At 38.8% G+C, this 15,533-nt stretch overlaps 1 long non-coding RNA gene across 1 annotated transcript; it reads left to right on the forward strand.

Annotated features, from left to right (window-relative positions):
- The first annotated feature begins 290 nt into the window (after nucleotides 1-290).
- Nucleotides 291-14,711, forward strand: LOC140498082 (uncharacterized). The gene is made up of 3 exons (XR_011964999.1): nucleotides 291-667; nucleotides 2,233-2,457; nucleotides 14,276-14,711. It is a non-coding gene; the product is annotated as an uncharacterized lncRNA (long non-coding RNA).
- Nucleotides 14,712-15,533: the final 822 nt, after the last annotated feature.

Consider the following 15,533-nt stretch of genomic DNA (forward strand, 5'->3'; position numbering starts at 1 on the left):
TCTATTCACTAAACCACCTAGCTGACCTGGCATAAAATTAAACTTGTTTATTTCAACTATTACTAATTATATCTTGAAATGCTTTCCATGATATTACTGCGTTCTGCCCCCCACTCCCCCCACCCTTCTGGATACTGTTTTATTTAGTGGATGAAAAAGACACAGTTTGAGTGCTGGGTCAGGATTTCCTGAGTATAACAGTTGAGAAGAACATTTGTTGCTGATAACTATATGGACTGGATGTAACTTCAGCCCCATTCATTTATTATATCCCACTCGTGCTCCCATGAAGTCTCTCAGATGACTACTGATTGCCTCTCTGCTTACTTTGCAAAAGAATCTGTTTACCTTGGAGGCAAGGTCAAGTGAGGCATTTGAGACCACGGTGTGTTCTATCATTTCTGCTCTCTGGAAGTCTGGCAAAAGAAATCTCCTTCATTGTCATTATCATGTCCTAATGAAAAGTGCAGTTTCAATGAAATACTGTCAACTGCTTAGGCCCAGAGTTATATATATATATGTCTCGGAATCTTATCAGTGGCAGTTGTTTCAAATCATGATGTGTTCTAAGGATGGCCAGCTACTCAAGAAGAAACTCAGGACATTGACCAGTGTGTGGCTTTCTGAAGATGCATGATGAAGGATTGGTTAAGGGGGAATTTGTAAGGTGCAGAAACACGTAAAATGAGAAGCTTCATCAGCTGGGGGAAAATGGGAAAAAGAAGACACCTAAAGTAACATATGAGACATTAAAAGAATACTTTAATGTGGTTGATGAGATTCAGGGATCAGGGAAAAGGACTGTATATGATGGGGCTGGGGAGCTGCAGTGGGCTGGGGAGCTCAATAAATGGCTAATGGATTGATTCCTGATTCAGGTAGTGAGAGTAACTTATGGGAAAGGTGGGCTTTTAGCTCCCTTATTCAGCTCATTCCTCCTGATTAGAATGCCACTTTGGGTAAGCTAAATCTTTCTTTAAAGAAAAGAGAGAAAGATAGGCAAAGGGAGAGATACAAAGAGGAAGAAGCAGAAAGGCAGAGAGACAAAGACATAGACATACATGCAGAAAGAGAGAGAAAAAGGAGAGACAAAGACTGAGATAGTGATGCACAGAGATCTACAGAGAAACAGAGAGATAAAGGAAAACAGAGAGAAGGGAGGCAGAAAGATTCAGAAAGGAAAAGTCAGAGGAGAGGAATTGAAAAGCAGGGAGAGAGACAGAGAGAGAGAAAGAGAGAGACAGAGAAATAGAGAGACAGAGACAGAGAGACAGAGAAAGGAAGGAGAAAGGAGACAAAAGAAAGAAGAAATGAAAGATGTAGAGAGATACGAAAAGAGAGAGAGAAAGGAAGAAAGACATAGAAAGAGACAGGGAGGTAGTCAATAAGCATTTATTAAGTGCTTACTATGTGCTAGCCTTTAGCTAATGAATGGGTGTTGCTTCAGACAAACTGAGACCTGGGAAAGACCTTTGCTTAAAAAGGCCAAGGTTCCCCACTACATCTAAGGCCATCTTTACTCAGTCTGATCTATACTTTGCTAGTAGGGCCAGATGTCTGTGCAGGAGAAAGAGAGACTGGTGACTATAGATAGCCCTCCCTCACCTAAATCCAATTCACTCAAAAGTCAAGACACCACCCTCTTGATATCATTGGTCCTTTTTTAAGAATGAAGGATCACCACCATTGGTTAAGCACTGTGCTAAGCTCTGGGGCTCCAAAGAAAAGCAAAAGGCAGTGTCTGTCCTTGAAGAGTTCACAATCTAATGGAGAGAGAGGAAATCAGAAACAGAGAAACAGAGAAGAGAGGATGGAATGATCCTAGCTCAGGGAGGTAGTATATACTGTTAGAAATAATGTAAGTCTGAGAGGTTATTTCTAGTCTAGGATCTAACCTTGTTGACCTTTAGCATATCTTGATTTATTTATTGCATGAACAAATTAATATAGTTGAATTGAAGAAACATTTATTGATGGCCTACTGTGCTAGGGAGTGGATTTAGGGATCTCAGTGGCCTCTTTTAACACCTAGGGGAGGGTGGTCAGGCTCCTATGGAAACAGGAGATCATACTATGAGAGGATCAGTTGAAGGAAATGGGAATATTTAGCCTGGAAAAGTGCAGATTTGCATGTGGAGGAGAAGGAAATGGGAACATGTGAACATGGTAAATATCTTCAAGACTTTGAAGAGTTATTTTGAGAAGAGTAAGATTTATTCTGTTTTGCCCCAGGGAACAAAACTAGAAGAAACAGAAGGGAGATACAGAAAGAACTATTTAGAATTGACAAGTTTGCATTGACAAACAGGTCACTCCCCCTCACTGGAGGTCTTTAAAGAAAAGCTGGCTATGTTGTACAGAAAATGCCTGACTATTATAAATATCCAAATTAACTATGAAGGACATATGAAGAAAGAATGTATTACTTGCATCCAGAAAAAGAACTGATAGATGAAAGTAAGTAAAGAATAACTTTACATGTATCCACACATATATACATATGTGTATACCTATTTGTGTATATATATATGTGTATGTGTGTATATATACACACACATACATGCACATACTTACATGTGTGTATGTATACATGCACTTATATAGCCATCTCTAGGGCAGGGGGCGAGGGAAGAAAAAAAAGAAATTTCCCTGATAATTTTGTTGTGTATTTGAAGAGAATAGCAAATTGTGCATGGTGAATTTGCAGCTGCATGTCCAATCATCTTTTTTTATTGTGCTTCCTTATGGAAGTGATTATTTTGTTCCATAAATTAAAAAAAAAATTTAATAATGGAAAAAAATCCTGTCTTGGGAAGGATTTGGCTAGTTGCTCTCCATGGTTCCTACAAACACTGAGATTCAGTGCTTCAGAAATAATAACAGCTAGCATTTATATGGGGCAGCTAAGCGATGCAGCAATAAGGTTCAGGGTCTGGAATCATGAAGATCTGAGTTCAAATCTGTCTTCAAACACATGAGCTATATGAACCTGAGCAAGTTATTTATCCCTGTTTGTCTCAATTTCTTTATCTGCAAAATGAGCTGGAGAAGGAAATGGCAAACCAGTCCAGTGTCTCTTCCAAGGAAACCCCAAATGGGGTCATGAAAAGTCAGACATGACTAAAATGACAGAACAGCATTTATATAGCCTCTTAAAGTTTGCAATAAACTTTACAAATGTTATCTCATTTTATTCTTACAGAACTCTAGGAGGTGGGGGCTTTTATTATGTACCCCCCCATTTTATAGACAAGGAAACTGAGGCAGATAGGGGACTTGCCCAGGGTCAGTCATGGAACTAATAAACGCCCAAGGCCAGATTTGGACTGAAGTCTTCCTGATTTCAAGTCCAGTGTTCTATTCACCATAATAATAAGAGCTAGCTGACATTTATACAACTCTTTAAAATTTCCAAAGGACTTAACAAATATGATTACCTCTTATCTTCATAGCCATCTGCTGAGATAGCTGTTACTGTTGGTGTCATTTTAAAGATGAGGCAACTGAGGCTGAGAAGGTTCAATGATTTGTCCATGGCCACAGAGTTAGTGTGTCTGAGTGTAGATTTGAACTCAGGTCTTCTTGGATCCAAAGCCAGTGTCCTATTCCCTACATTCTTATTGTTTAGCCATTTCAGTTATGTCTGACCCTCCTTGACCTCATTTGAGGTTTTCTTAGTAGAGATACCAGAGTGTTTGCCACTTTCTCCTCCAGATCCTTTTACAGACAAAGAAACTAAGGCCATGAGTTAAGTGATTTATCCAGGGTCACGTAGCTTGTAAGTGTCTGAAGCCAGATTTGAACTCAGGTCTTCTTGACTGCAGACCCAGTGCTCTATTCTATATGTCATCTAGTTGTCTATCTAGCTGCCTTGAAAAGATCTTAAACAATATAGTATTAATGGGAAAGAACTAGTCCAATCCTCAGAAGAATTATGTTCTGTTAAATAAAATTCTGCTTTTTACTACTATTATTATTGCTAATTGACTTACTAGTTGGAATTTCACTGCTTTCCATTAAATATAAGGGGAAAATTTGGTAGACAATTGTTATCTTTGAAGTCAAGCATCAAAGCTTATTTGATTAAATTTAATCAAGAAAACACATTTTCATTAAAAAAAACCCACAGGTATAAGTAATTAAAATTCACCTAATGCCTACAAAGCCAGTTTTGCATTCACTATTGTGACAGCTTCTACAGCTTTCTCTCTGCTTTATTCTGGGTGCCTGGGTTAATGCTCTCAGAAATTATATTCTAGACCTTGTTCTCCCTGAGCTTATTTTTTTTTTTAACAATTCAGTTGGTTATCTTATAGCTAACCATTTCTATCCATATAAAGAATGACCTGGGTGACTAGATGGCACAGTGGATAGAGTGCTGGTCCTGCAGTTAGGAAGACATGAGTTCAAATTTAACCTCAGATGCCTAGTAGATGTATGACTCAGGACAAGTTACTTAATGCAGTTTGCCTCAGTTTCTTCATCTGCAAAATGAACTGGACAAGGAAATGGAAACCACTCCAGAATCTTTGCCAAGAAAAGCCCAATGGAATCATGAAGAGTTAGACACAATTGAAAAATAAATAATAAATAAGAAATTATGACCCAATAAACCATTTCCTCATGGATGTCTTGAACTAATGCTCAGGTCTACTTTTGTTCTAGCTTCTTTTCTAATTAAACAAATTTAAGTTCCAAACATGACTCTACTCTTGATTATCCATGCAACCTTTAGCACTATCGTTATCCTCTCTATGTCTCAGTTTCCTCACCTATACAATGATGGGGCTGGACAAGAAGACCTCAAAGGATATTTCCAGCTCTGTATTTAGGTGGTGTCATAGAGCACTGGACCTAGAATCAAGGAGACCAGAGTTTGATCCATTCTCAGATACCTACTAGCTGTGTAATTCTAGACAAGTCACTTTCTCTATGTTTGCCTCAACTGTAAAGTGGGGATAATACCAGCACATACCTCCCAGAGCTGTTGTGAAGACCAAATAAGATAATATTTGTAAAGAGCTTAATGCACTGCCTGGCACGTAGTAGGTGTTATATTAATGCTAGCAGTTATATATATATATATATATATATATATATATATATATATATATATATATATATATATATATATCTGTACATATATGTATGTGTATGTATATATACATATATGTTAGTGAATGTATATGTATATACATACTATAATTTGCAATTATATGTAATTATATACATTATATATATTCTTAAGTGAAAACCTCTTAGAGCCTCAGTGTCTTCATTTGCAAAATATGGGAGTCACATGAGCATTCTCCTAAAGGTCCTTCCAGCTCTCGGCCTCTGATTATCTTCAAGGGAAACCTATTGAAGTTTCTTAAGGGTGACTGCAGAATTGAGGTGTGAGAGATCTGTTTCAATCTCTAGGAAATTTGAAATACACACACACATATACATCTATACACATACATGTATCCACATGTACATTTACATGCATGTGTATATTTGTGTGAGCATGTATATTTAAATGTCACATCTAATCCAGAGATTACCAGTGAAATGGAGTCAATTCTGGGGTCATTCTGAAAGCTTAGGGTAAAGCAGCTCAGGGGTCTAGTTGAGTCTCTGTGGCTATTACCTGGTCTGTGCCTCCTGTCCTGCTTGAAATATATTCCTTCTTTTTTTTTCTTTCTACTGTTGAAGATTACTTCATCAACCTCATCCTCTCACTGACCTTCTCTGCTTTTATTCCCCCCCTTTTTTTAGTGAACCCCATTTACTTGCCATCTCTTCTGAATTTACATGCCAACCTATTTCTCTTATGACTGGATGCTTCCCTCAGTAAAATGTAAAGTTCACAAGGACAGGGACTGGTTCATTTTTGTGTAGCCCTAACACTTATCACAGTGCCAGCACATATTAGGTACTTAAGTTCTCTCTGATTGGAATTGTCTTCCACTGGCATAAGAAAAATACTTACACATATTCAAAATCACTGGATCTGAATGGGAGGCCAAATATTCTAAACAAACAATCTGATCATTTTTATATAAAGGTAGAAAATAAAAGAACATTTTACATGAATCCCATGTTGTGAATCTGTCATGCTTAGCATGATTTTTCCTTTTAAGATATTCTCCATCTACCTTTCAAAGCTATCCTGCTTTTTTGTATCTCTTTCTGGTCATTCCTTCTATTCTCTGTACATGTTTAAAATGCTTCAGCAACTCCCTTTTTCTCTTGCTTTTTATTTTCTTCCCTACACTCCTGTCCAAGATGTATTATTGACTTTGACATCATTAAAAAGATAAAACCAAGTTAAGTCAGGGAGTACAAAAAGCTGTGGGGGTTGTTGTCCTTTGTCTTCTAAGAGGACCAAGATGACATCACCATGATATAGGGAATTTTCAGTTGCCCAACTGTGACTGATCAGGCCAATATGAGCTCAGAATGCTCTACCACAGGTTGGGCACAAGATAGTCCATGTGAATATTTGGGGGGGGGGTATATCCCAAATTTGCACATCTTGCATTTACTTTGTGCAGTCTCAATTCTGCTTTTCTCCAAAAAAGACTCTCTCACTGACCTTTAGCGCCCGTGGGTGGAGGGACCTGCGGGGCTGCTGGAGATTCTGTCCCTGAAGCCTGCTCAGATCTGCTCCTCTCAGTGCCATGTGGCCAAGGCAGGGCTGGGCTCTGCTCCAGGTCTGGTGCATGACAGACCTTTGGTGTTGGTTTTTCAGGTCCCTCTGGAACAGAAATCTCCTCCACTCGTTGTTCTGTGGCTTCTGCTGCTCCAGAATTTGTTGGGAGTTCTTCTTTACAGATATTTTATGGGCTGTGGGTTTGGAGCTAGCATATGTGTACCTTTCTACTCCTCCATCTTGGCTCCTCCCCTCTTAATTGTGCTTTTCTCAAAGAACAGAGCACCTTTTCTGATGTGGGCATGCCATACTGAATGGTCCTGTGCCAGTGTCTCCCATATGGCACAATAAAATCCAAAGTTCTTGAGAAAGACCTTAAGAGTGTCCTTGTATCACTTCTCACCACCATGTGATCACCTTCCCCATGTGAGTTCTCCATAAAATAGTCTTTTTGTCAAGTGTACATTTTGCATTCGAACAATGTGGCCAGCCCATCAGAGTTGTGTTCTCTGAAGCATAGTTTGAATACTTGGCAGTTCAGCTCCAGAAAGAATTTCAGTGTCTGGTACCTTATCCTGCCAGGTGACCCTCAGCATCTTCCTAAGGCAGTTCAAATGGAAGTGATTCAGTTTCCTGGCATGGCGCTGGTAGACTGTCCATGTTTCACAAACATATAACAATGAGGTCAGCACAACGGCTCTGTAGACCTTCAGTTTGGTAGTCATTCTAATACCTCTTCTCTCCCAACCTTTTCTTTGCAGCTTCCTAAACACTGAGCTAGCTCTAGCAATGCATGCATCAAGCTCATTGTCAATGTGTATATCCCTGGAAAGTACACTATCAAAGTAAGTGAACTTATCCACAGCATTCAAAATTTCTCCATTTGTTGTAACTGATGGTTCCACGTATGGATAATGTGGTGGTGGCTGATGGAGCACCTGTGTTTTCTTGGTGTTGATTATTAGGCCAAAACTAGCACAGACAGCAGAGAATTCATCCCTACTTTGTTGCATCTCAGCTTGAGAGGCTGCATGGAGTTCATAATCATCTGCAAACAGAAAATCATGCACCAACACTCCCTCTGCTTTGGTCTTGGCTTGTAGCCTTTTCAAATTGAAGAACTTAACATCAGTATGGTAGTTAACCTTGATTCTGTGTTCATCCTCATAGAAAGCACTTGTCAACATGTGTGAAAACATCATGCTAAAAAGCATAGGAGCAAGCACACAGCCCTGTTTCACTCCATTGTTGACTGGGAAGGCACGAGAGCATTGTCCATTATCCAGAACCCCAGAAAAAATGCCATCATGAAATTGACATACAATATCAATGAACTTCTCCAAGCGATCAAATTTTGACATAATTTTCCATAAACCCTCACGACTAACAGTGTTAAAGGCCTTAGTCAGATAATGGACAAAAAGATGTAAGGGTACAGGGAAGGATGTTTGACACATGCCATAGATGGTAATTTTAACTTGATTTCATGTGGACAAAAATGGTGGGAGGGCACTAGGGGATATTTTCTTTTCTTGCCCAGCTTTCTTTCCTTTGGCTCTGATGTCCTTAGGCTAAAGTCACCAATGAGCAATTGCTCTGGTCACCAGAAACAAAAGAATTTTCAACTGAATTTTGGATTGTCTCATGAATGTATAGGTGATGACTTGACCTGTGACCAAGTTTGAAAGTACTATGATTCTTTTTTCAAGAGAGTTCAGTTTTGTGATTTGCTTCTTTGTTTGTTTGAAAGAAATTTTCTGAAGAACATCATAGACACCAAAAACTGGAAGAAAGTTGAGAACCTTTCATTTTCCATAAGAGGAACATGAAGTCTAGATTGGGAAATGGCCAAAGCCATACAGCTGGTTGAGCCCAGAATGGAGTTGAAGCCTTCTAAATCCTACTCCAAGACTTTCCTCAATACTTCATGTTTCTACCTTAGAGAAATGACTTCCATGACAGGGAGATATATTCTCATAGGAGCACAGAAGGAGAGTTGGAGAGAACCTTAGAGGTTTTTCAGGCCAAGCTACTAATTTTGCAAATGAGGCAACTGAGGCCCAGAGAAATTAAGAGACTTGCCTAAATGATGCAGTTTAGAGGTAGGAGAGACAGGATTGGAATCTAATTCCTTTGTCTTTAAATCCAACAGTCTTTCCCCTAACCTGACAAATTTAAACATTGATTCTAAGTGAATAAGATAAAATCTAGTCAGGATAGATGTAAATTTTTCCACTTAGATTCAAAACCTCGGTTTCACAAGGATAGGATGGGGGAGGAGACATGGTTAGACAGAAGTTTGAAAAAATGAGGGTTTTAGTGGATGGAAAGAAAGCTCAGTATGAGACAACAGTAAGGTGTGTCAGCCCAAAAGACTATTGTAAAAATCTTGGTGTGCATCGAGAGAAACAGCTCCCAAAAATAATGAAGTGGCAGTATTTCTAGGCCCTGTCCTGCCAGGTGGCAACTGGCCTATTGTGTTCAGTACTGGGCAACATGATTCAGAAAGCATATTGACAAGCTAGAGAGTCTGCAGAGGAGAGTTGCTAGAATGGCATCTACCTCCCAGGGACTTTGTGAAGACTCATAGTAAGTGCTTTGTTGTTATTGAGTGGATTCAGTCATGTCCAACTCTTCATGACCCCATTTGAGGTTTTCTTGACAAAGATACTTTAGTGGTTTGCCATTTCCTACTCCAGCTCATTTTATTTGTGAGGAAGCTGAGGCCAATCCGGTTAAGTATTTGCCTAGGATCCCACAGCTAGTAAGTGTCTGAGACTGAATTTGAACTCCTAAAGATGTCTTCCAGATTCCAAGGCCAGTGCTCTATCTACTGCACCACCCAGGTATCCTAGTAGGTGATTTATACATTTTTATCCCCTTCCCTTGGTCTTCACTATACATCTGAGGATAAGGTGAAGAAGAATGGGAATGTTTAGCATGAAGAAGAGAAGGCTGAGAAAAGAATGATATCAGTCTTTCAGGACTTGAAAGGCTGCCACATGGAGAAGGTGCTAACTTTATTCTGCTTGGTCCCAGAGGCAAAACTAAGAATAATGGGTGGAAGTTATAAGAAGGACAATTTGGGCTTACATATGGGGGAAAAACTCTTAAACAATTAGAGCTGCCTGTATTGACAATACTTTTTACTTATTGTTAATATAATTTTGCTTCTTAATGAGATCTTCCTCACCCATTAGTGGGTCTGCCCATTAAGGGGAGTTTGATTAGGAAAGATTCATAAGAAGGCCCGTATCTTTTCTTAATTTTCTAATGAGGCACTGGTTCTCAAGGGCTGTGAAGCCCTCTGGCTCTGAAAAATGTAAAGGTACTATGAGGTAAGGTTTGCTTTGAGATTTAATGATTGGAAGTGTTTGTTTGGCCAGAAAAGACTTTGGGAAGCCTCTAAGTAGTACCCCCACCTTTGAAAATGCAGGTGTTGTTGTTTCTCTCTCTGGTAACTATGCATATGTGTAATGGTCAGACAGTTGGATCTGTCTGTTGAACTGTGATGTGGTTATTGTTTATGGCAGACAGTTGGAAGCCCTGCCTGTTGGTTTTTATTTCTCTGTATTTTCTCTGAAATTCAGGGTGCTGAGTTTTTCCGCTGAAGTAAGTGAATGATATATGTGCTTGATTAAAGTGATTGTTGACCCCTCTAAAATTGCCTTTCCTTGTAGAAATGCATATCTAAGAAGCTGTACAGCAGGCCCTCCTATGTACGTCGGGATGCTTGCTTTTATACTGCTGAAAGTGGAATGGGATACCATTGTATTTTGGAAGGAAAAACCATAAAAAAAAGTCTCCCTCACAACAAGGGACCTACGTCTTTGCTATACCTCTTTCCCCTTGCCTGACAATCTTTCCTTCTTGCCCTGCCTCCATTTTTGAGAATCCTTTCTATGCTTCCATGCTCAGAACTTATCAGGATAGAAATGGCCAGATTCTTATTTGATTGGCACCTCTGTGCCTGTGAACCCAATCAGACCCCCCTAAACAGATTCTTATGCCTTCTCATAAAACTTGAACTCACCAAACACTGGAGCTACCTGAGCTGCCCTTAGGTATTCAATCATTAATTAGCATTTATTAAGTATTAATTATGTGTCAGGCATGGTGCAACATAAAGACAAGTGCTGGGTATATAAAGAGAAAAAAATGCACAAAATAGTCCTTGTCCTCAAGAATATTACCTTCTCACTCAACAAAAGATAAGAAGAACCTAGGAAATTTGGTGAAATCTCAGTGAAGATTCATTACATTCTCAGAGCACACTCTCATCAGACTATTTTGGATTTTTTTCCTTCTAAAAAAGTTTTCTGCCAGTTCCTGGACACATTACTTGTTGTATCCCTTCCCTATATTTCCCTATTCTGAATAAGCCATTTTTTAACCCCAGGCCTGCTTCTTCATCTGTAAAATTAGGGGATTAGACTCAGGGATCCCTGAAGTCTCTTTCAGCTCCAAATCTATGACTCAATGATCATTTTGGAAGTTTATGTGGTCTAGTGAACTACTTTAATTTGGAAGTTTTATTGCTGACCCATGGGGGTGGGGTGGGGTAGTGGTTCAGCAGGTTAATGGAGTACCATTGCTTTGCTGGCTGTGTCTCCTTCCGTGTGGGCCTGGGTGTCCTTCCCTTAAACACCAAACAAAAGGGCTTGCTTCTTTGAGCATTTCTTGGCTTATCTGATTCTTCTGAAAATCTCACTGTTTTAGTTCCAGGAAGGCACCCTAAAAGCTGACTCAGAGGTAATGGGCTTCTTCCCCATTAGAACTGGTCATGCAGTCTATGAATATCTGTTGGCAAGTATATTTTAGCAAGGATTGTTGTCAGGCTCACGTGAAATAGCACTTTGCAAACAGTAAGGCACTATCTAAACATGAACTATGATCCTGATTAGAAAAATGATATGAATTGCCCATGGACACACATCCAGGAAATGTGGGGCTTGGGGTTCATACCCAGGTACCCTGACTGCAAGATCAAAGCATATAGCCAATTGCAATAGAAGTTCTTGTATGCTAAGGCTAAAATACATAGTCTGGGTGATGCTTCCACTTTGCTCCAAAATGTTTCATTTTGGTACTTTAGAAACACAGAATTTCGGCACAGGAAGGGGCGCTCCTTAGAGACCAACCAATAAATCAACATTTATTCACCACCAACATTTTTTAGTCCCTGTTTTAGACAAAAGTGAAACCATCCTGTTTCTTTCTCTCTTTCGTAAGTAATATATGAAAATGCATAAATATAATTATATAATAGTATATATAATATTTGATACATCTAAATATAGCATATGTATAAAACAAACATGTGTATTTATATGTAAGCATGTGTATACACATGTGTATATATATGCATATGTGCACATACACACGTGCATAGACATGCAAAACACATGTATGTGTGTAGAGAGAGACAGAGACAATAACACAGAGAGGGGGAGAGAGAGACAGACAGAGACAGACAGAGAGAAAGAGACAGGGAAGGAGGGAGAGAGAAGAGAGGGAAAGAAGCAGAAAGAGGAGAGAGGCAGAGAGGTAGAGAGGTGGAGCAGATGGAGTGGTAGGCTTGAATACAGGAAGACCTGAGTTCAAATGTGGTCTCAAATGCTTACTAGTTGTGCGATCCTGAACAAATCACTTAAACTTCATTTGCCTCAGTTTCCTGAACTATAAAATGGGGACAAAAATATACCTCACAGTATTGTGAGAATCAAACGAGATATTTGTAAAATGTTTAATATAATGCTTGGCACATACACAAGTGCTTATCATCACTCTTTCCTTTTCTATATAGATATCTCTAGAATAATGACAAGAAAACTCCTTGGTATCAATTTGAGATAAAAGTCAGTAAAAGGCTTTATTCTCTTCTTAGTTATCAGCTGAGGTAGGGAGAAGTATCATGTCACACAAAAGTGTGTGTCTGTGGAGCAAGTAGGCCCCTGAATACAAATCATTTCATCTAAGTACTTACAGTGCAGAGATAACACAGTGATTCACAACTGGTCAGCCACTGGCCTGGGAAGCAATCTATTGTGTTTCAGAGAAAGGGAGACAGAAACTTCTTTATGTGTTAGAATATCATTGGTCTTGGGGGGCATTTAATACAAGATAACTTTGGTTTGCCTTTTGCTTGACTTCCATCTTTTGGGGGGGAGGAAAAAAAGCAAAGGAAATAAATTTACTTGATAATTCTGTTGTATATTTGAATGGAATAACAAGTGCATAGTAGAAATGCAATTTCATTTATGATCATCTTTTTACTTTACTATGTTATGAAAATGCTTGTTTTATTCCATAAATTAAAAGTAAAATAAAGGTAATGAATAGGGGATAGAAGTAACTGTCCATTTACATTAAAAACTGGGTTTATTCTAAAATATTCATGGTGAGAAAGGGAAAATTCATTGTCTACTTTGCCTTGCCACCATAATATGTATATGAAGAATAGATACAGAAGGGTAACAACTTATTATTTGGGATGGTGGGGAGAGGGAGATACTAGGAACAGGTTGAATCAGGAATATTCTCATGTGGGAAGAAGAGTCTGAATTGAGTTATGAAAGAAACCAAGGAATCCAATAGATGTGTGTAAGTAAGGAGGAAGTGAATTTTTAATGATGGGGAGCAGCTAATTCAAAGTCTGGGAGGTAAAAGATGAAATGTTACATATGAAGAACAGTAAGAAGAGTAGTTGAGTTTTAGGTCGAATTTTTTGTTCGAGATTAGGTTGGATCATAGCATAGATAAAGGGGAATGCTGTTTAAAAAGTCTTGAAAGCAGGTTAGGGACTGGTTGTAGAAGGCTTTAAGTCAAGTCATAAAGCATGTATTAAGTGTTTGCCATGGGATGACACTGTTCAAAGCACTAGTGGTATAAATAAAGCAGAAACAAAGACTGACCATAAGAGGCTTACAGTCAAATGAGGAGAGAAAACATAGAAAAAGAAAATGAGAAGGGACTATGGAGAAGGTTTCTGTATGGAGGTATATTGAAGAAAGAAGTTCAAAGAGTCAGAACTCGAGTCTAGAGAGGAGTAAAGGCATGACCATGGCAGGTCTGGATACTTTCTTAAAATGGAAGTTCCAGCAGGAACTGATCAGTTAGAGGAAAGGTCCACAAACAGAGTATGAAGCCTAATGGGTCATGGTGGAGAAAGAAGTGCAAAGAGTCAGGAGTGAAGGCCAGTGAAGAATGAAAGAGATTGGAACGTATAAATTCCAAAAAAGAAAAGTATCTTTGATTCTTGAAATAATAGGAATTCCCTGAATCTTACTGAGATCAAAGTCATTGTCTTTTGTTCTACAAGTGCAGAAATTGAGACCCAAGAAAGGGGAAGCAAGGGCCTGTATTTCACAATTAGTTTCTTTCAGTTCCCTAGGGGCTCTCATCAAGAGCAGGTCTTCTCTTTTGTCAATGATAGTCATTTTGTCCAGCACACACAGGACGTGGCCCTAGATTCTACTCAGAGGGAACAGAGCCCAGTGGTCTTTGACAAATGATGGGACATATTATTGTAATGATGACATTAATTGGCCTCGATTGTCAGGCACATTTTAAGTGCCTAATGATCCATTGGATCATAAATAGGAAATGGTTGACATAATTTTTGCCTCTCTATTATAGGGATCGACTGTACTTTAAGATAACAGATTCTATCAGATGGAAGAATAATGAGGAGACTTTATTACACAGTCTGGTCCTTTGTCTGAAAACTGCACTGCCTTCACTGTGGGAGACCAGCTGACAGGAGAGAAATCACATTCATTAATTAATATTGTAACCTTTGTGGGAATGGGGGTAGTAGTGTTGGTGGCGTGATTGAAATAAAAAATAGGAAACAATATACATCAAAAAAGTAAAGAAATAGGCAACAACAATAGCAAAACACCTACCATTATGCTAGTAATACCAAAAAATAAAGAGCAAATTTAGTGAGTCCTAGATGGCCTTCAGTCACTAAAAGGCAGAAAGAAGCATGCTAGGAATGACAGCTTGAAAATACTTGAACACTGGTGTATCCAGGTTTGGTTTAAAAAATAAAAACAGCCCATAACAAATAAAAGAGAAAACAGTACTTGTCTGCCTACTCAGATTTCAGAATTCCTAAAATCTCAGGAAGAATATATTTTTTTAAAGTTTATTTATTTATTTTCAGTTTTCAACATTCATTTCCACATAATTTTGAGTTCCAAATTTTCTCCCCACCTCTCTCCCCCATAATGCCTTGCATTCTGGTTACCCCTTCCCTCAATATGCCTTCCCTTCTATCACACCTCTCATCCCTTTTTATCCCTTATCCCCATCTTCTCTTTACTTGTAGGGCAAGATAGATTTCTATACCCCATTACTTGTATTTCTTATTTCCCAGTTGCATGCAAAAACAATTCCCAACTTTACTTCCTAAAATTTTGAGTTCCAGCTTCTCTCCCTTTCTCCCTCCCCACCCATCCCCATTGAGAAGGCAAGCAATTCAATATAGGTTATATATGTGTAGCTTTGCAAAAGACTTCCATTATAGTCGTGTTGTGTAAGACTAACTATATTTCCTTACATTCTATTCTCCCCTCCCCATTTATTCTGTTCTCTCTTTTGACCTTGTCCCTCCCCAAAAGTGTTTACTTCTAATTACTCCCTCATTACATTTGCACTCCTTTCTATCATCCCCTCACCCCACTTCTCCCCTTCTACCTTACTTTTCTATAGTGTAAGGTAGATTTTCATATCAAATTGAATATGTTATTCCCTCCTTAAGCCAAATGTGGAGAGAGTAAGCTTTTCTTTTTCCCTCTCCCCTCCTCCCTTTTCTCCTCCATTGAAAAAGCTTTTTCTTGCCTCTTTTATGAGAGATAATTTGTCCCACTCCATTTCTCCCTTTCTCCTC

This window comes from Notamacropus eugenii, chromosome 4 (assembly GCF_028372415.1).
Source record: "Notamacropus eugenii isolate mMacEug1 chromosome 4, mMacEug1.pri_v2, whole genome shotgun sequence".
NCBI classification, from domain to species: Eukaryota; Metazoa; Chordata; class Mammalia; order Diprotodontia; family Macropodidae; genus Notamacropus; species Notamacropus eugenii.